Source organism: Odocoileus virginianus, chromosome 26, assembly GCF_023699985.2.
Source record: "Odocoileus virginianus isolate 20LAN1187 ecotype Illinois chromosome 26, Ovbor_1.2, whole genome shotgun sequence".
Classification (NCBI taxonomy): domain Eukaryota; kingdom Metazoa; phylum Chordata; class Mammalia; order Artiodactyla; family Cervidae; genus Odocoileus; species Odocoileus virginianus.
Window position 1 is genome coordinate 15117071 of NC_069699.1, and position 20657 is coordinate 15137727.

The following is a 20657-nucleotide window of genomic DNA, read 5'->3' on the forward strand; positions in this document are numbered from 1 at the left end:
GGAAACGGAAGTCTGGTGGCGCTGCCATAACGGCTCCGAGCAGGGGGCAGGTGCCCGTGAGAGGTCGCTGAGGGAAGAGCGTGCGTATAAAGGTCTGTACGCGGTGGCGCCGAATCTCTGGTGGCCCGCCCCTGCGGTTGAGGACTGAGTTCTCAGGAAACTGAACCGATGAGACAATCGTCTCATCGTTGTAACTAATTTTTGAGAGCGCTTAGCGGCACTGTTACTGAGTAAGCGCTTCACACCCGTCATTTGTTCAATAGCTGTCAAGTGGCAGGTGCCATGCTTTTTAAAGCCGGGGGAGCTGAATCTCACAAAGGTTCACTGTCTTGCCTAAAAGCCCGCGCACAGCTTTTTAGAGGCAGAACTGGGATTTGAACCTGGCTTCTGTGAGGCCAGAAACCTTGCCTTTAGCGTGTGAGCCAGTATTGCTAAAACTAGGCCCTGAGTTGTACTTTGCCTTCATTATTTTTATCCAACTATACTGTTGTTTACTTAACATTTTTCTTTATAAATATATAATTTTTAAATTTCTGTCGGTTTTTTTAAGTGGCTTTCTTTCTTTTTAAAGTTTTTGTCTGCACCTCAGGACTTGTGGGATCTTAGCTCCCTGACCAGGGTTTGTGCCCTGGCCCCTTGCATTAGCAGTGAGGAATCTTAACTGTTAGACCACAAGGGAAGTTCCTAAATATATAGTTTTAACAAGATACTTTAGAAAAAAATTTTTTACAATTCAGCAACAAAAAAATAGTTCACTTTAAAAATGGCAAAAAATCAAATATTTCCGGAGAAGACACACAGATAGTCTATAATCACATGGAAGGATGATCAAGGTCTCTAGTCATTAGGGAAATGCAAATTAAAGCCACAATGAAATACTGATTTGAGTGGCTAAAGTTTTTAAAAAGAGTACAGTTCCACTTTTCAGTAAGGGTGTGAAGTAATGGAACAGTTGGGTGTTGCTGGTGGGAATGCAAAATGGTACAACCACTTTAGAAAACAGTTTGCCCTTTCCTCAAAAAGTTAAGCAGAATTACCATATGGTCCAGCATTTCTAACTGGTATGTGTATTCAAGAAAAGTGAAAACATATTAAAACAAAAACTTGCACATGAATGTGCCAGCAGCTTTGTTTAGAATAACCCCAAAGAGAAAACAACTGGAATACCCATCAGCTGATAAATAGATAAATGTGATATATCCACCCAGTACGTATTATTCAGTCATGAAAAACGGAATGAAGTACTGAAACATGCTACAGTATGGATGAACCTTGACAACATGCTAAATGAAAACCAGGAACAAGCCACCCAAAAAAAAAAACCTGTCCCCAAAGACCACAAGTTCATTTGTATGATATGTCTATAATAGGCAAATATATGGAGACAGAAAGGTTAGTGGTTGTTTAGGGCTAGGGGAAATGAGGTTAGGAAGTGATAGCTAAAGGGTGTAGGGTTTCTTTGGGGGTGTTGAGAATGTTCTAGAATTAGTGATGGTTGCAAAACACTGACGATACAAAGAGACACTGCATTGTGCAGTTTAAATTGGTGAGTTTTATCTTAAATGAAACTTTCGTCTCATGGGAACCTCATCATGTGCAAAAATGATACTTCTCTCATAAGAGTTCTTAGAAGATTTAAATGAGATTAACATGTTACCAAACAATTAAAATAGATGGTGCCCTTAAATACAGTGGAAACAAAGCAAGGTTATTAAGTTCTGGCCAGATAGTGTTCCCTACAAAAGGCTGTAAATGTTAAGGCCCATTCTCTTTTTAGAAGCGTAAATTATCAAGTGTTAGAGACAAAATTGCACAAAGTGAGACCTTTTTGACTTAATGAGAGGGATTAAATTATTGAAAAGATTCTTTCCTCTTGATTCAGTGTTACTTAATGCATACCTTTAAAAAATCATCTCTCATGAAAGTCACATACATGGGGAAAATTACCCTAAGACAATAGCTACTCATAGTGTTTTGTTAGGTCTGTGGTTTAAACAACAGACTGTTTTGAACATTACATGTCGTGTACTCTCAGGAACTAAGGATACAGCAATGATTTTTTTTTTTTTTTTGAGCTTCTAGTCTATGAAAAAGACAAAAATACATATTACATTCCTATGATGATAAGTATTATGGAGAAAAACTGAACAACATGGGAGATGAAGAGTGCTAGACGGATGGAGGGGAAACCCTATTTAATATCAGGCGATCAGGAAAACCTCTTTGATAAGGTGACAAAGCAGAGCCTGAAGGAAAGCAAGCCATTTGAGTATCTAGGTGAAGAGCATTCCAGGCTGAGGGCAGAAACATGTTCAACAAGGTTTAGGACTATCTAGCCAAGAGGCCAGCCAGCATGGCCAGGGAGGAGGGGATGAAGGAGAAGATGAGATAGGGTGGGTACGTTGTACAGGCCAGTGTTTTACACATTATCATCATGATGTAGATTTTAAGAGAATCACTCTAGCTACTACATGGAGAATGGTTCAGTTCAGTTCAGTCGCCCAGTCATGTCCGACTCTTTGCAATACCATGGACTGCAGCACACCAGGCTTCCCTGTCCATCACCAATTCCTGGAGCTTACTCAAACTCACTGAGTCAGTGATGCCATCCAACCACCTCATCTTCTATCGTCCCCTTCTCCCACCTTCAATCTTTCCCAGCGTCAGGGTCTGTTCAAATGAGTCAGTTCTTTGACTCAGGGGGCCAAAGTATTGGAGTTCCAGCTTCAACATCAGCCCTTCACATGACTTCAGGACTGATTTCCTTTAGGATGGACTGGCTGGATCTCCTTGCAGTCCAAGGACTCTCAAGAGTCTTCTCCAACACCGCAGTTCAAAAGCATCAATTCCTCAGTGCTCAGCTTTCTTTATAGTCCAACTCTCACATTCATACATGACTACTGGAAAAACCATAGCTTTGACTAGATGGACCTTTGTTGGCAAAGTAATGTCTCTGCTTTTTAATATGCTGTCTAGATTGCTCATAACTTTTCTTCCAAGGAGCAAGTGTCTTTTAATTTCATGGCTGCAATCACCATCTGTGGTGATTTTGGAGCCCCCCAAAGTAAAGTCTCTCACTGTTTCCATTGTTTCCCCATCTATTTCCCATGAAGTGATGGGACTGGATGCCATGATCTTAGTTTTCCGAATGTTGAGTTTTAAGCCAGGCTTTTCACTCTCCTCTTTCACTTTCATCAAGAGGCTCTTTAGTTCTTCTTCGCTTTCTCCCTTAAGTGTGGTGTCATCTGCATATCTAAGGTTATTGATATTTCTCCCAGAAATCTTGATTCCAGCTTGTGCTTCATCCAGTCTGGCATTTCACATGATGTACTCTGCATATAAGTTAAATAAGCAGGGTGACAATATTCAGCCTTGATGTACTCCTTTCCCAATTTGGAACCAGTCTGTTGTTCCATGTCCAGTTCTAACTGTTGCTTCTTGACCTGCATACAGATTTCTCTTACAATATTGTAGTGGTTTTTGCCATACATTGACATGAATCAGCCATGGATTTATATGTGTTCCCCATCCTGAACCCCCCTCCAACCTCCCTCCCCATCCCTTCCCTCTAGGTATTCCCATCTCTTTCAGAATTTTCCAGTTTGTTGTGATCCACGCAGTCAAAGGCTTTGGCATAGTCAATAAAGCAGATGTTTTTCTGGAACTCTCTTGCTTTTTTGATGATCCAGTGCATGTTGGCAATTGATCTCTGGTTCCTCTGCCTTTTCTAAATCCAGCTTGAACTTCTGGAAGTTCATGGTTCATGTACTGTTGAAGCCTGGCGTGGAGAATTTTGAACATTACTTTGCTAGCGTGTGAGATGAGTGCAATTGTGTGGTAGTTTGAGCATTCTTTGCGATTGCCTTTCTTTGGGATTGGAATGAAAACTGACCTTTTCCAGTCCTGTGGCTACTGCTGAGTTTTCCAAATTTGCTGGCATATTGAGTGCAGTACTTTCACAGCATCACATATAGGATTTGAAATAGCTCAACTGGAATTCCATCACCTCCACTAGCTTTGTTTGTAGTGATGGTTTCTAAGGCCCACTTGACTTCACATTCCAGGATGTTTGGCGCTAGGCGAGTGATCACACCAGTGTGGTTATCTGGGTCATGAAGATCTTTTTTGTATAGTTCTTCTGTATATTCTTGCCATCTTTCTTAATATCTTCTGTTTCTCTTAGGTACATACAATTTCTGTACTTTATTGTGAACATCTTTGCATGAAATGTTCCCTTGGTATCTCTAATTTTCTTAAGGAGATTTCTAGTCTTTCCCATTCTATTGTTTTCCTCTATTTCTTTACCTTGATCACTGAGGAAGGCTTCTGTCTGTCCTTGCTATTCTTTGGAACACTGCATTCAAATGGGTATAGCTTTTCTTTTCTCCTTTGCCTTTCCCTTCTCTTTTTTTCACAGCTATTTGTAAGGCCTCCTCAGACAACCATTCTGCCTTTTTGCATTTCGTTTTCTTGGGGATGGTCTTGATCCTTGTCTCCTGTACAGTTACACAAACCTCTGTCCATAGTTCTTCAGGCACTCTGTCTATCAGATCTAATCCCTTGCATCTATTTGTCTTTTTCACTGTGTAATCGTAAGGGATTTGATTTAGATCATACCTGAATGGTCTAGTGGTTTTCCCTACTTTCTTCAATATAAGTCCAAATTTGGCAATAAGGGGTTCTTGATCTGAGCCACAGTCAGCTCCTGGTCTTGTTTTTGCTGATGTATAGAGTTTCTTCATCTTTGACTGCAAAGTATATAATCAGTCTGATTTCTGTATATCTGTATGGAGAATGGTGGAGGGCAGGAATGGAAGCAGTCCTCGGGCCATTTCAGTGGTCTAAGTGAGAGAGAATGATGACTCAAACTAGGATATTAGTGGTGTTAGGGGTGAGTGTGGTGAGAATTAGATTCTGGTGTATTTTGCGGGATGACTTGTCATTGGTTATGAATTGACTGTGGGTTTGAAAACAAGGTAAAAAGCAGGAAGTTTAAGGGTGAGGTTGAGCAGATTTTGCTGATCTGAAGTGCCCATATTCTGCTGGGGGATGAATGCTCAAGAGTTCCGGCTAAAATGCTACAGAGGAGATAAAAATGGACACATTTGCTCTTTAGAGTTCTTACTCCATTTATTGCAAAGAGTAATAGTATTTTAGTTTATATCAGAAAAATGCTGATGAAGTGCCCTGACAACAAATGAATTGCTGTGAAAATACTAAGTGTGTCCTTTCTTGGAAAGTCCAATTAAAAAAAAAAAATATGTGTTTATTTGACTGCTCCAAGTCTTAGTTGTAGCGTGTGGGATCTAGTTCTCCGACCAGGGATTGAACCTCGGCCCCCTGCGTTGGGAACACAGAACCTTAGCCACTGGACCACCAGGGAAGTCCTAAAAATGCCAGTTTTGAATAAATAACATTTACTTGTGGAAATTGAAACCTCTAATTTCCTTCCAATTGATAGTTGTTTTATAGGAAACTAAAGTGACTCCTAAGTAAATAAGCACATGGTTAAATTTAATGATTCCTATCAGATATAGTGATGCAGATTACAAACTGCATGGTAGTTGCTCCCATAAACATAGACATCTGTTTTACTCTAATAAATGTCTATCCTTGCCAATTCTTTTTTTTTTTTTAATCCTTGCCAATTCTTAAAGGTAAAACAGTGTCCAGGTTAGAAAGTCAGAAATAATGCAACCAATCTTCAGCCGGGTCCCTTCCTCTGCTCTTGTATAGAAGCAAGGGCTGTTAAGCATGTCTGCCTTTTGTTCACAAAGTGATTTCCTACATGTTCCAGAATAACATGCTTGTATGCTATATCTTGCTTTTTCAATTTTAGACATTATCTGTGAAGTCTGTTATGGTACTTGAGGTTTAGCTTATTAATGTCCCACCACATTATTCTCCCCTCCTTACTCCTCCCATTAAAGTTACAACCCAATATAGTTTGTTTCTCTGTGTTATTTAATGGGTCATATAAGTGATAAATGATGCATAAGACATCTTTTTGTTTTATCAGCTATAGACAGTATCTCTCGATTCCCCATACTACAGGCAAGGGTTTTTATCAGCATTCCTGGCCTCTCCTGTACTCATTTTGTACATTTCTCTACCTTTCTTCTAGTTCCCAACCTATTTTGTTAGGATTCCACTTGGCAGGTTGGATTTCTGTGGGGGTGTGATTGAAAGAAAGGATGCCCCTACTCCTGCTTCTCACTCAAGAAGCTACTGAAATTCCGTCTTTGCCAAGAAAATCTTTTGGTACCTCACTGGAAAGTGAATGATGTGTCTACAATCCTATATATTAACGAAAAAATACGAGAGACTTGGAGTCCATGAACTCCTAACCCAACAGACCTTTGGTCTGTCAGGTGATAACAACTAGAGAGGAGAACAATAAGCTTTGGCCGTGCCCTAAACAAGATGAGATTTATTTACTTTTCCCATGCCCTCTCAAGCCAAAGACTATAAAACTGCTTTAGTAATACAACTCCTGTGAGAACTCTCCAATAGAATTAGCGATATCACAGTGAATTTTCAAAAGAATGTACTTGAAATTTGTTGTTCATCTTGAACTTCATATGGATAAGTTACCTTTATTTAAAAGCAACTCATTCATTTTGAAAGGAACTGTATCTTGGCTGTAATTTGAGATTGCAAGCAGAAAGAAGGAAACGAGCTGGGGAGTGGGACACCCCTGCCACCTAGTGGTCATTCTGAAACATGTCAGTTCTTTCAAAGCGCGGACAGCTGGAAAGGAACTGAGTTGGTAAAGGAAACATCCGGCGAATGGTCTGAACTGGGGAAACTTCCATCCCCTCCTCCCTTGTTAGAAAGGGATGTTCATGAGTCTTTTTAAAATAGTCACCGATAAAACAAGGTGTTAACAGAATTAGTCCCTGGGATTAGTCCCTGAGAGCTGTTCTTCCTTCGTGTGTTCAGAAGAATTAGCAGAGCACTGACAAACGGCAAATGTTGTTAGGTAAACATGGACTATCACCAAATCTCTAGTATGAAGTAGCAGCTCCAGAAGGAAGCTGGAAGTGCAACAAGTGAGCAGAGAGGGACTGCAGTGATGCAGGACCCTCCACGGTGGTCACTGCAGCAGCAACACGGGTCCACGGGCAGAGCAGAATTAGAAGCAAGGCCGGTGGGGACAATGATGATGAAGTCACATAGACTCAGGATCAGCAACAGCCCTGGAGACCATGGTCTTGGGACTGTGGAACTGCCTGATTCAGGATAAACTCAGAAAATCACAAAAATCGTTTTTATTAAGCACATACTCTATCCAGGCAGTGCTTTACATGCGTTATCTCATACTAGTACTGTGGAGTAGATTTTGTTGCCCTGTTCTGCTCTTCTCTCAGCCACTCATACTTCTAGTCTACTTCTTTCCTCTACTCATTTTGTACATTTCTCTTTCTTCTTTATAGTTCCAAACCTATTTTGTTAGGATTCCACTTGGCAGGTTGGATTTCTGTGGGGATGTGATTGAAAGAAAGGATGCCCCTACTCCTGCTTCTCACTCAAGAAACTACTGAAATTCGATCTTTCCCAAGAAAACACTTTGGGACCCCACTGGAAAGAGACTGGTGTGTCTACAATCCTATATATTAATGAAAAAATATGATAGACTAGGAGTCCATGAGCTCATTCAGCTGGGACACTGGCTCCCTGGTGCCTCTTTCTCCATGTGGTCTCTTAGCAGCTTCCCTAAAGAGTGACATGAGTGGCCCAAGAAAGCTAAAGTGGAAGCTGCCAGGCCTCGTAAGACCTAATTAACTAGCCCAAAGTCACAGAACTAGTGAAATTTAGAGCCAAGGCAGTTTGATCTGAGTTTACTCTCTTCATTACCATGCTCTCCTGCTTCCCTAAGGGAGAGAAAACATGGGATTCAACTCCTCTAATGCTACTGACTATTGTATTGAGGGATAGTTGTGCATTCGAGCTCTAAAGGTGGTTAAGATCTGGTTTTAGATCTGCCACCTACTTGTAGGAAGACACTTAACCTTTCAGGAACTAATTTTCCTTCATTGTAAACTAGGGGAGAGATCAAATGGTGACTGTTTCATAAGTTGCTGTTGAAGATTCATTGAGATAATAGACAATTTTTGACATGTGGCAAATGAGATGGCTTGCCTGCCTAGCAGTTCTAATCGTTGTAAGGATCACTACTCCTCCCAACAAGAGATGGAATCTGTTTCCCTTCCCCTAGAATCTTGTTGGGCTTCTGACTTGCTTTGACCAGTAGAATGTGGCAGATGTGTCTTTGAATGTGGCCAGTTCCAAGCCTAGGTCTTACGAGGCCTGGCAGCTTCCACTTTTGCTTTCTTGGACCACTCATGTCACTCTTTAGGGAAGCTGCTAAGAGACCACATGGAGAAAGAGGCACCAGGGAGCCAGTGTCCCAGCTGAATAGCAAGTGTCCCAGCCACGCAAGTGAGCCACTGGGACCTTAACTAACCTGCCAACCTATACAATCATGAGAAGATAATTCACTGTGAAACTACCAAGTTTTGGGATAGTTTGTTATGCAGCAAATAGAAAGTCCTCAATAAATGACATCTATGAGGGATTCAACCAGATGTCTGGTTTATCTTTTCTTGGGTCACTCTTTGTTTTTTTTCCTCCTTTCACTGGAACAGGCTGAGAAATCATGAGTTTTATGTGCAGGTGAATGTTGCTTATTACAGGTATACCTTGTATTTTTATTAAAACAATATTGCTGGATATCTACTCAGGAAGACTTTGTTAGCGTTTCAGATTGCTATGTATATTTGAAATAATGTAGAAGCATATATCTTCAAACATTTACAATTAGGACTTTTCACTAGTTATGGTGGGACCTTCTAAAACCTTAATACTGGAGGAGTTGAGGCATGAAGAGACCTATCCTCTTAATCTAGCATCTGAAAGCCTTGAGAATGATACTGCACTCTGACCCTTGTCCTCTTTATATCTCTTTCCCTGAATTCTTTTTTTTCTGTCCCTTTGTGTCTTTCTGTCTAAACCCTCCTTTTCTGTCCCTTCTTACATGCCTTTCTTATCTCTTTTCTTTATTTACTGATTACGTAAGATCTTCCCTACTGAAATGTAAGTTCCAAGAAGGAAATTTTTACCTATTTTGTTCTCTACAGAACATTCTTTACTTAGAACAATGCCTCGCACACAAAAGGTGTGCCACAAATGTGTGTTGAATGAATTAAATAAGGCATGTAAAAGCACTTAGAATAGTGTCCAGCATAGGGTAGATGATGCTGAATAAATACAACCTATGACAATTCAGTAGTGTAACACATGAAATCATTCACATTTGTCTTTTAAATGTTCTGTTATTTTTGTTCTTTCCTCACTTTTCTTTCCACTTTATCCCTTCTTTTCTTTTTCTTTCATTGCATTTATCCTCCTGCCCTTACTTGTAGCCTGTCAGTGACTCTCACTGGTGATGTTTCACCCTACCTTAGAGGATGGGCAGAGAAAAGTTTTGGAACTTTGTCTTGGATGATAAGTAACTGACTTAGGAGCACGCATAAAATTCTGCTGTTGAGGTGAGTTAAATTCTGGTATTACTGGATATTTTAACTATAGGCCTAGATAATGGAAAACAACCTGCTTATTAAGTTATAGTCTAACAAATGCCTGACTGTACACGTTTCTGGGTGTGTGGGTGTTTCTAGTGCCTTTTGGTGAGTAACTGCTACTCTTGGCAGTAGAGATGTGAGCAGAATCAAGCAGAATTGAGTTAGCTAATTTTCTCTCCCCCTCTTTCTCCATAAGGGAGTGGAAATGTACTGCCATGTGTTGTGGAGCAGTTCTTTCTGAGGCTGGTAACATTACAGAATTCCTGTTGAAATGCAAGCTGGACTGGTGGATACCAGATTTTCAAATCCTCTCATGAGCTGTTTGTCAAGGTAAATCCTATATATTTTAAAATCATAGGGAAGCTTTGAACCGATCATCAGAGCCAGTTATACAAATGTCTCTGTCTCCTCCAATAATCACTCGTGTAGAAGATCTCTCTCCTCTTTCCTGCTAGTCTTCCAAATTCAAAGCAGAAGTTTCATGAATCTGTAGGCCAGCGGCTGGATAGCTTGAGCTGAGTACAAAACAGTATTGGTGCAGTTCTCAACACAACCTCGTTTTTGTTTCTGTTAGGCTAATAGGTGGTTCAGACCTCTTAATCCTGCTAATGCTTAATAGAGCCTTGTATATATAGATATTAATATAGGTATATACTTATAAATGGGCTTCGCTTGTGGCTCAACAGTAAAGGATCTCCCTGCTAATAATGGAGACATGGGTTTGATCCCTGGATTGGGAAGATCCCCTGGAGAAGGAAATGGTAATCCACTCCAGTATTGCCTGGGAAATCCCGTGGACAGAGGAACATGGCCGGGTACAGTCCTTGGGGTCACAAAGAGCTGAAGATGACTTAGCGACTAAATGACAACAGTACGTATATATATATGTGTGTGTGTATGTATATTCATATAATATATTTCCTGCATATATTTTGTTACATAACACCACTGTTTTAAAAATCGGGAGTTGAAAGGAGAAAGGGTGACTGTGTGAAACTCCTATCATTTTTTTCTCAAAATAGCTTTTAGCCACTCTGTTTTCTTTCCTACCTCAAACATCTGTTCGTCTTATAGGTAGTAATTTACCAGGCCTCTTTACTAGGTTAACCAACCCAATAAATTAACCTAGACTCAGGGTAGTGAGATTTTGAGGCATTCAGACCAATGATTTGCAAACACGTTAATTGGCGCAAAAGACCCATAATACACCTAACTCTTCCATTCCACTTCTTGTGGGAAGAGAGTTTGATAATAGCAAAGAACTAGGGAGGAACAAGATAGCTACACCAAATGGCAACATCATAACGTTTATGCATGAACTACATGGTGAAACCAGAAAAACAGCTACATTTGACCCATGAAATAACACATACAAGAAGGGCTGTATTTGAAACTTAAGACGCTGTTAAGTCTCCTTAGTGAAGTCTGTCAGTAATGTCCGACTCTTTGCGACCCTATGGACTGTAGCCTACCAGGCTCCTCCATCCATGGGTTAGCCCCCCTCAAAATCATTCTTCTTGAAAACTATGGAAATTTCAGTAATCTATATTGTCACATGCATGGCAGGAAATTTGTGTCATTGCCAAACTTTGTGTGGCAGTCAAAGTTTTTGATGATGGGCAGATGTGCACTTTATTTTTTTTGAAGACTATAAAATTTTAATCACTCTTAATAATTAACAAAGGAAGCTATTAAGTACTTAGTCATACATGGAAATGAAAGTCCCTGGTCTTGCATGGCATTTGCTCTAAGAGTTGAAGAAAGAACATTCATATTTTGACCTCTTTATGTTTCATCAGGAAGACTCTAGTGGGCTACAGCTAAGAAACTTGCTGGCACAAATGACCACAACAGCTTTATTTCTGAGCCTTCTCTGGTCTGTATTTTTGAACCTGTAACTTTCTTTCATGTCTTTTTGTAATGATCTGATGTCTACATTAAAATGACAGCTCTATGGTGGAAATATAATAAATGAATATAACCTTTCCAGGGAGTATTTGGCAGAAATTCAAAGTCTTAAAAATATGCATCCCCACTGACCTGACAATTCTACTCCAAAAGAGATACTTATGATATGAACAAAGACGTGTGTACAAAGATGCTTATTATAGCATCTTTTAAAAATATTTTTGTATTAGATAATTTTATACTAGAAACTTTCACAACTCTAATTTTATTTATTTATTTATTTTTATAACACCAGTTTTAAAAAGTAGGGCATTATAAAGTATGTATTGTATAATCATTTTTATCTAAAGATTTATATTTATAGAAAATGGACAGAGGTATATATAATGTGATGTTAACAGTGATTATCTTTTTTGTGTTATTACAGACTCTTTTCAAATGTACACAATAAACGTGTATTAATTCTGTAATAAGAAAAAGCTATTTAAACATATGTAAAATTAAAGAACATCCCTTTGGCAGCAGTAGTGTAAGAATATGAATGAAGGAAACTGCATGAGAGCTTATTGCAGTGAATCAGGCAAAAGACAATGTAAAGAATATGGCAGTGCAGATAGAGAAGGAAAAATTTACTGAAGACATATTCAGTAGTCCTCTGAGAACTATAAACACACCACACCTCCCAGTCAGTAATATCACTGATCTTTTAAAAGAGCCAACATGAAAATAAAATAAAATAAAAGAGCCAACATGATTCATCTGTATGTGCTGTGTGCTCAGTCACTTCAGTCGTGTCTGACTCTTTGCGACCCAATGGACCATAGCCCACCAGGTTCCTCTGTTCATGGGATTTTCCCAGCAGAAATACTGGAATGGGTTGCATTTTGTTCTCCAAGGGATCTTCCCTGTGTCCTTATATACCTTCTAATATGTATTTAAAGAAACTCTTATGATGTTGAGTTTAAAGAAACTCTTATCTCTGATGATAAGGTTTTGGTTTTCTGACTTGTTCAGCTGGGTTGATGGAGAACCAGTTGACTAAGAAAGAGAATTAAGAGGAGGACTGGATTGTGGAAGGAGAAAATCAATTGAGTTTTGGACATGTGGAGTTTGAGGGATTTGGGGGACATGTACTAAGATGTGGTACACGAATCTAAAGCTCATTTCTGGTTAGGAGATAACAGAATTAGGGATCATCAGTAAATGAATGCTTGTTGAAACCAGATGGCTACTAAGGTTACCTGTAGAGTGAACAGTGAGAGAAGGGCTGAGCAGGGAACCTTGTGGAACCATAACAGTTCAGGGCAGGAGGAGGAAGAGGAGATCCCTGAGAAGACTGAGGAGTGGTGAACTAGGCCAGCCTATAGTAGAGTGGTTCAAAGCCTATTACAGGTTCAAAGCCTGGCAAGAATGACCATTTGGACAGGTTCAAGATTGCTTTCATTTTAGCTTACTCCCTAATGTGCAAGCAAACACTGAATGAATAGATGCTGGGGTTTCTTCTGCTCCTCATGGAGTTTTATGACCAGAGTTCAGGGGTCAGTGCTGTCTCTCTGAACTCTGATCTGCCCCTCACTGCTCTTCAGGCTGGGGAGGGGGCCGACAGCCCTCAAGGATCCAGGTATTACTACTTAAGGTAATTGCCCGCTGTTGACAGGCACTTCCTCGTGTGTTCTGCCTTCTCACTGCCTCTTAGCCTCTCCTTACTGCCATGCAGGCTTGGCTGTGGCATTCCAAAAGTGGCCAGAGGAGTTCGGAGGGAAAAGGCAGTTAAGGGAGGGGAGAATTTCAGGAAAGGAATTGTCAACAATATCAGACGTCAGCGAGGTGAAGTAATATACTGCTGCTGCTGCTGCTAAGTCACTTCAGTCGTGTCTGAGTCTGTGTGATCCCATAGACGTCAGCCCACCAGACTCCACAGTCCCTGGGATTCTCCAGGCAGGAACACTGGAGTGGGTTGCCATTTTCTTTTCCAATGCATGAAAGTAAAAAGTGAAAATGAAGTCGCTCAGTCGTGTCCGACTTCTAGCGACCCCATGGACTGCAGCCTACCAGGCTCCTCCATCCATGGGATTTTCCAGGCAAGAGTACTGGAGTGGGGTGCCATTGCCTTCTCTGAGTAATATACTACATTTGGCAATTTAGGGCTGTTTGTGACCGTATACATAGGGTACTGCCAAGCTCAGTTTCCCATGAAAATAATTTTCAGTCTCATGAAATACAATCCAAATATTTATTTTAGATATAGTATTTTGTTATGGCAGCCTGAGATGACTAAGACATCCACCCTGCCAGATTCCCTCCTTTATGATGATTTTCTCTTAGTGCCCTATTGTCCCTTCTAACAGTTGGGCCTTTTTAAAGGAACTAAAAGGTCCATTATGCAGATGGTAGCATATTCCATTTGTGGGCTGTATTCAACATCTTTTCCATGGGGCTGTTGTGTCCCATGCACATCCAGGAATGCAGCTGGGTACCAATTTCATAGTCCCTAAACCTTCCTAACAGGTGAGACGACTACAGGATGTTGGTCTTCTCGGAGTGTACAGTGGACTTCCAGGTGACTCACATCTATCAGGGCATCCCTGACTCATGGAACGCTCTTGCCCTCAAGTGGCAGAGTAAAAGAAACACATTCAGATAGAAAGTGTGAATCTACAGCAATAAATTAAAAGTACTGGATTTTATAAAGCAGGGCATTTGTCAGAGGCTATAATGCTTAGACTCTCCTGCAAGGGATGAGCCAACTCCACTCTTAGATTTGTTGGCTCAGCTTCATTTGGGGCCCCAAACTGAAGCAGTATAAATATCCATATCTTTTTTCATCTGTCATTGTTTATTATTTGGTTTTCCATCTGCCCTGCTCTGGACCAAGAGGAGGAAGAGAACACAGAGGGAACTAGTGAACTCTTCAGAGGAATAGTGCCAAATATTAAATCCATAAACAAAATAGATTGAACCAGAAAGAATGAGTCAGAGACGAATGAAGCATGAAAGCAGGGAGTGTCAAACTGGGAAAATATCACCTTGAAGTGCTGACTGAATGCTCCTGCTCTATTTGTGACTGGCCCTGTACATCTGATCAGCACAACTAGGTTCCTGTACTCCTTGCGCCTCATTGCCCTGTTGAGTGCATTTCCATTGTTTCCTCATATTGAGCCCTTAGATTCATTTATATAATGCAGGCTGATGACCCATGATGAGATTGTCCTTTCCTCTGCTGATAATGATCCTGTCACACCAGGTTCCTGTTTCACTGGAGTGTGAAGAGAGTTAGGCTGATTGATTGAGACCAAGCTGGAGTGAAATAAGGATTTCACTAGAGAGTCCCTTGGTCTTGCTGCATAATAGTACCTCAGATGGTGCTTAAAACTGGGAGTTACCCTGAATGCCTGGCTTTCTTTGGGAAGGTGTAAACAGGCAGCACTGGGTCTGATGTCTTTTATTTGGTCTACCTATGGTCTGGATGTTAGTTGCCAACATTTAAAAATAGGGATATTCCACATCCAATTTTCCTGTTTCTTTTTAAAACTGGAAGACCTGGAACTTTGGGCCGACAACCGCTCCCAGAAGTGACCGGCTGATGCAGACTGGGTCACTGTCATTTGGGGGGACGTGTGTTCTCCAGGTGGCCGCAGTCTTGGCCGCTGTGCTCATTTATGTTGGCCACCAATGACCCTGAGTTCGTGTGCCGTGATCTATAGGAAGGACGTGTAGGGGAGGAAAATCTTTTCTCCTATCCCCTCCTAGGTTCATGACTTTGTGCAAGAATCAAGGTGATAAGACATAGATTAACAAGAGAACAAAACCAGTTTTAATTACACAGGTACACATGGAAGTTTTGCAAAGAAATAAAACTCAAGAAAGTGGCCAGATGACTGAGGCTAGACAAAGGAAAAGGGTTTTGGGCTTCTGGATAGGAGATGAAGGTTATGACAAAGTGAGAGGAGGAAATATAATTGTCTCGTTACGTAGATAAGAGTTTCTTAGGTAATAAAAGTTGTCTTTCTTCCTGGTACAGAGACACCTTTATAAATGGAAAGTTCCTTCATAAGTGGAAATTTCCTTTACAAAAGGGGAAATTTATACTCTAGCTTTAAACAGTTGAGAAGATGAAGAGCTTTTCTTGCTTTTGATGGTTTTCCAGTTGCCTTTAACTTAAAATAATCAGCATGCCAAAAAGGCATGTTTTTGAATGGCATATTATGGTACTCTTCAGAAAGAAACTAGCATTAATTGAATTCTATGCATGAACCACTGTGTCTTGTGACTTGCACATATGATCTCACTTGATTTCCTAACAAGCCAGTAAGATCTGAGCTCCAGTGCAACAGGAACCATGCCTGTGATGGGTTCAGGATCTGCTACCTCAAAATTTGGCACCTTGGCATATTGGATATTTTAAGCTGAAGGAATTTGAGAACACAGCAGAAACAGGAAGGTCACTCTGCCCTTCTCCCCGCCCTTTTCCCTTCAAACAGGTCATAAAACCTTCATAAGAGAAGTGTCCTCCCTGTAAAGATTTCCCCTGCTACCGAAAGTAGCATATTCCTGTGAAATCTTTTGTAAGCCGAAGTGGCATAAGGTGAAGAAGCAATTAACCTCAGGACACATCTTGCTATTGGATGCATGAAGTCAATCAAGATAAAGCACAGATACTCACAGACATTGTTCAAAGCTAGGGTACTCAGATTCTGAGATGCTGAGTGTATGTTCCCAGGGAAGAAGCCTGGCGTAGCCACTCTGCTCTGGGTGCTCTGGGTGTGAAGCATTTGCTTCAAAACAAATGCTAAGTGCTATTTTCTTTTTGGTCTTTTTCTTTCTTTCCTTTTTTTTAAAAAAAAAACACAAAGATCCTTTTCAGATTTTTTTCAGTTATCAGAAACAGGAAAATGTGGGTCTTCTGTAAAACTGAAGTGGCATAAAGCGAGCTTTCGAAAAGCAGGGCATATTTGTACTGAAGGAAATGTACATCCTTATTTCTGAAGACAAAGGTATTCTGAGAAGAATTCTAACAAGCAGATCTTGTTTAATTTCACTCCTACTCCTTAACATTCCCTATTCCTCCTTGACTGTCCCCTCTCCATCAAACCTAGCATTAACATCTCAGGTCTGACTGTTTCTTTGGGTCTTCATTTCCTTATGAAGCCACCCATGTAACATAAAACTTGTGTGTGCGTTCTCAGTTGCTTCAGTCATGTCCGACTCTGTGTGACCCTATGGACTGCACCCTGCCAGGCTCCTCTGTCCATGGGATTCTCCAGGCAAAAATACTGGAATGGGTAGCCATGCCCTCCTCCAGGGAATCTTCCTGATCTAGGGATCGAACCTGCATCTCCTGTGTCTACCTGCATTGGCAGGTGGGTTCTTTACCACTAACTCCACCTGAGAAGCCCCAACATAAAACTTATCTTTCATTAATTTGTATGCTTTTCTCCCGTTAATCTGTCTATATCAGTTTAACTTTAGACCCAGCTAGGCACCCTAAGGGGGTCAAGAACATTTTTTTCCTCAACACTGTGAGAGTACCCTGCACTCAGTATAAGTAAAGCTACATGGTAGGAGTTTTGAATGGATGAATGTACCCATGAACACATAAATATATGAATGTAGTATTTTAATTCTGTTTTTGTAGATGAGAAAATCAAGGCCCTAAACAGTTAAACAACTTAATCAGACTCAGGACCAATAGAGGTTGCAGTTGGAATTTAAAGATGAGGCTGTGTGACTCCAGATGTCCACTGTGAAGGAAAAGCCTATGGGTCACTCAGGGCTATGTGCATGGTAGGTACTTTGTAAATACTTACCGAACTGGTTGAAGACGTGCAGAAATATTTTCATGAGTACAAAAAGAAGATTGCAAGCATGGTTCTTAGCTTCTGAAATTTATTTAAAACATCCTGGTGTCTGAGTGGGTGCCTTGGACTTTGGGGTAAAGAGTCTCTGTAGTAGAGGGCAACCACTGCATGTGACAGGGAGGCCATGGTGTTTCTGTCTGCAATTGACTTGTGTCCCATAAATGTGGTAAAAACCCCAAAGTTAATTCTCTTTGCACATCTAAGGAACTTCCTCCAGAGCTTTAACTATGTCCTGATGGTGCTTGGTTACTACCCTGGAGCCCAGAGCTATGCTCAGGGATAAATGTAATTCAGTGCTTTTAGTGAGGCTTATGAAGAGGACTTGAAGCAGGCACAAGAAACATGCCCCTCAAAATGAAGTCCCTTTCAGGGAGAAGGGATTGGCCTGGCTGAGGGAAATGGAGGAGTGGGGGAAGACGGTATCTTTGTGGCTAAGTTTCCAATTCTTTGTTGATTATTCCTATATTGATCTATAATTCCTATATTGATCTATAATTAATCTATAATTTTATAGAGCTATTGATCTATAGCTCTCAAACAAGTCTCATAATTCTAAGAACTGTTAGATATTTCTTACAGACCTTTGTGTACCATGACTCTGAAACCAGCATATGGAAAATGAGCATATTGTATTTTTGTCCATCAACTAGTCTTTCAGTGTTTTACATTAGTGGTTATGTATTCTTTCACTTATCAAGGCTTAAACTTTTGAGTTTTATTTTTTTTAATTTTATTCATTTATTCATATTAATTTTTGACTGTGCTGGGTCTTTGTTGCTGCATGGGCTTTTCTCTAGTTACGTCGAGCGGGGGTTACTTTCTCTATAGTTTCAGTGCATTGGCTTCTCATTGTGGTGGCTTCTCTTGTTACAAAGCATGGATGCTAGAGCATAGGCTCAGTAGTTGTGGTGCTTGGGTTTAGTTACCCTGCAGCATGTGGGATCTTCCCGGATCAGGGATCAAACCTGGGTCTCCTGCATTGGCAGGTGAATTCTTTACCACTGAGCCACCAGGGAAGCCCCTGAGTTTTCTACTGTTATCAGATAAAACTTGGGTCAGCTCGCCCATGATGCAGTAAAGACAGTTTACTTCACTGGGTGGTGAAGGAAGTATAGTATTTATTGCAGGGCCCAGCAGGGAGTACAGGTGACTCATGCTCAAAAGACCCAAACTCCCCAATAGCTTTCAGAGAAGGATTTTTAAAGGCAGCATTTGGGGTGAGGGCTTCAAGGTGCATAACTGTCTTTGGATTGGTTGGTGGTGAGGTAATGGGGTGATGTCTCAGGAATCTTAATCTTTAACCTTCTGGTTTCACCCAGTCTGGGCTCTATGTGTTTATGGTCAGCATGTACTTACCATCCTCCATCTGAGTGGAGTCTTAGTTTCTGCAGAATTCAAAGATATCCATCAGATTGTTACATATATCCCTGGAGGAGGAATTAAGACTAATACACTCATGTTTTCTTCTCCAAGGCTGAAAGCATTAGTTTATGTGGAGGTTACCCAATTGGTGGCCCAAACCCCAAATCTAGTCCACAGATATGTTTTGTAGGGTCACACAGTGTTTTCCATTAAAAGAAATTAGTTAAGGTTTAAAAATCAGAGATTTATACACACACACACACACACACACACACACACACACACACACTTACAGATATACACACAGCCAAATCTTTGAATGTTTCAAGAAAAATAGGTTGGCAGCAAGGCGCCCAGTTTCCTCCCTAGCAATCTTTGTCATTAACCAACAAAGAGTAGCTGTGTTGCTATTCCAAAGGAGCCTACCCCCCAGCCAGCATTCTAGAAAAATGTAGCCATATGAGTGAGCCCGGGCAAAACCAGCAGAAAAACTACCCAACAAACCCATAAAATAGCGAAAAGTAATATACTGTTGTTGGTTTAAGCAACTACCTTGTGGGGTGATTTGTTATGCAGTATAGTTGACAGATGCAATACTGATACAATTCGCACAGTCCCCATAGGCCTGCTTCAGTTATGTTACTCATTTATGTTAATTCCCTGGGCCTATAGGCAAGTGAGTTTCTAGCCTGAGCTTTACCCTGAAGAGCATTCAACAAACTTGAAAGTCTTTTATACATCCATTATCCCAGCAACCAACCCCACAAGGTCAGCTGGTATTATGTCTTCATTTTGCAGATGAGGAAACTGAGGACTAGTGAGCTAAAGGACATCCCTAGAGCCACACAGTGACAGAGCAGGATGAGAAAATATCACTTTTCACTTATGCTTTTAATGTTTTCTCCCTTCCATCGGGGCAACTGACTGCTATTCTCTCCAGGCCAATAGCCCTGGCTGCCACCAAAGCCAGACTCTGTAAGTTAATAGGGTACTATGTTTTCAAGAAGGGGAGTCCTCTATCTTGTTTTTATTTATCATGAATATTGCCTGTCAAGTGCTTAATTTACTAACCAGCATATGTTGTTCTGTCATTAAGTTGTGTCTGACTCTTTGTGACCCCATGGACTGCCGCACGCCAGGCTTCCCTGTCCTTTACTATCTCCCAGAGTTTGCTCAGATTCATGTCCATTGAGTCGATGATGCTATCAAACTGTCTCATCCTCTGCTGGCCCCTTCTCCTGTTGCTTTCAATCTTTGCCAGCATTGGGATCTTTTCCGATGAGTCTGCCCTTTGCATCAGGTGGCCAAACTATTGGAGCTTCAGCTTCAGCATCAGTCCTTCAATAAATATTCAGGGTTGATTTCCTTTAGTATTAACTGGTTGTATCTCCTTGCAGTCCAAGGGACTCTCAAGAGTCTTCTCCAGCACCGCAATTGGAAAACATCAATTCTTTGGTGCTCAACCTTCTTTATGGTCCAGCTTTCACTTCTATATATGACTACTGGAGAAACCATAGCTTTGACCCCTTCATGGATCACAGTTTTGTCGTGGCATGCGTAACTCAATGAAGCTATGAGCTACGCTATGCAGGGCCACCAAAGATGGATGGGTCATAGTGAAAAGCTCTAACCAAACATGGTCCACTGGAGGAGGGAATAGCAAACCACTGTAGTATTCTTGCCTTGAGAACTCTGTAACAGTAAGGAAAGGCAAAAAAAAAAAAAAAAAAAAAAAGGCAAAAAGAAACCCCTAGTGTATAGAAGGGTCTTAATGAGAGATAGTTACTCTTATTATTATCTACTGGTAGCTTCCTGGTAAAGAATCAGCCTTTAATGTGGGAGACCTGGGTTTTATCCCTGGTATGAGAAGAAGCCCCTGGAGAAGGGAACGGCTACCCACTCCAGTACTCTGATCTGGAGAATTCCACGTACTGTATAGTCCATG

General features: G+C 40.9%; 1 long non-coding RNA gene across 1 annotated transcript in view; it reads left to right on the plus strand.

The window, feature by feature from the left end:
- The first annotated feature begins 7 nt into the window (after positions 1-7).
- LOC139031226 (uncharacterized) overlaps positions 8-20657 on the plus strand; it is a 38945-nt gene continuing 18295 nt past the window's right edge. Inside the window, exons 1-2 of the long non-coding RNA XR_011483645.1 lie at positions 8-92; positions 9781-9914. This is a non-coding gene — a long non-coding RNA (uncharacterized lncRNA). The remainder of the gene's footprint in view (positions 93-9780; positions 9915-20657) is intronic.